Source organism: Leucoraja erinacea, chromosome 3 (assembly GCF_028641065.1).
Source record: "Leucoraja erinacea ecotype New England chromosome 3, Leri_hhj_1, whole genome shotgun sequence".
NCBI classification, from domain to species: Eukaryota; Metazoa; Chordata; class Chondrichthyes; order Rajiformes; family Rajidae; genus Leucoraja; species Leucoraja erinaceus.
In genome coordinates this window covers 11742483-11743795 of record NC_073379.1, presented here as the reverse complement: position 1 = coordinate 11743795, position 1313 = coordinate 11742483, and positions in this window count along the sequence as shown.

Sequence of the window (1313 nt, the reverse complement as noted above, 5' to 3'; positions counted from 1 at the left end):
TAAACAAAACCCGACCCCCCAAAAAAATACCTACCCTCCGGGCTATGCATAGAAACTTTTGCCCAAAATAGCCACGTGTGCTCTCAAGCCCAGCCTGACTCACACCATCCCCCCGAGGGACTCCTGCCTTCGCAAGCTGTCAGACTAAATCGAATTGGAGTCATTGCATTTGGAACTTATCTGATCTCCTCCGGCAGCTCGTTCCACACGCCCACCACCCTTTGTGTAAAAAAAAATTAAATCTTACCAACCCCCCACCCCCACCCCCACCTTAAACCTATGGTTATCCATTCACCAACTCTGGGTGAAATATTGTGCATTTACCATATCTATTCCCCTCATGATCTTACACACCTCTAGAAGATCACTCCTCATTCTGCACTCCTTTATTCTCCTCATTAAAGTCCCAACCTGCCCAACCTCTCCCCCATAGCTCAGACCTCCACCCCCCCCTTTGATTTTAGCTCAAGCATCTGTGGTATTTTGGTATTCACAGCCAATTAAATACATTTTGGGATTTTGTTGTAGTGTAGGAAGTTTAGTTTAGTTCATTGTAACGTCTGCATGCTGTCTGTACGGAGTTTGTACGTTCTCCCTGTGACTGCATGGGTTTTCTCTGGGTGCTCCGGTTTCCTCCCGCATTCCAAAGACGTGCGGGTTTGTGGGTTAATTGGCTTCTGTAAATTGTCCGCACTGTGTAGGATACAACTGGTGTATGGGTGAGCGCTGGTCGGCATGGGCTTGGTGGACAGAATGGCCTGTTTCCACGCTCTATCTCTAAACTAAAATAAACAAAATCAAGCCGCTCACAGTGTACAGATACAGGATAAAGGGAATAACATTTAATGGAAGATAAAGTCCGTGAGTGGCAGCCTCTTTATTTCAGGTTTTGATCATCTGCAGTTTGCTAGATTATCATTTATTGATCTCTGACTTCACCGAGGGCAGTCTCTCAGTCTGAAGAAGGGTCCTGACCCGAAACGTCAACTGACCATTACCCTTCCGCAGATGCTGCCTGAGACGCACTGAGTTCTTCCGGTGCTCTGTGTTTTGCTCAAGATTCCAGCATCTGCAGTCACGTGTGTCTCTCCAGTTTAAAATCTGGCTGGGTTAAAACAGAGAGAAAGGAAGATCTGGGGACACAAGATGGTGGAATCTGGAGCCAAACACAAAATGGTGAGGGAACTCAGCGGGTCAGGCAGCATCTGTGGAGAGGAATAAACGGATGATGTGTCTGGGCCAGGACCTGGATGGTGATGAGCTGCCAGAGGAGGTCGTTGAGGCAGGGACTATCGTAATGTTAAAGAAGTAAT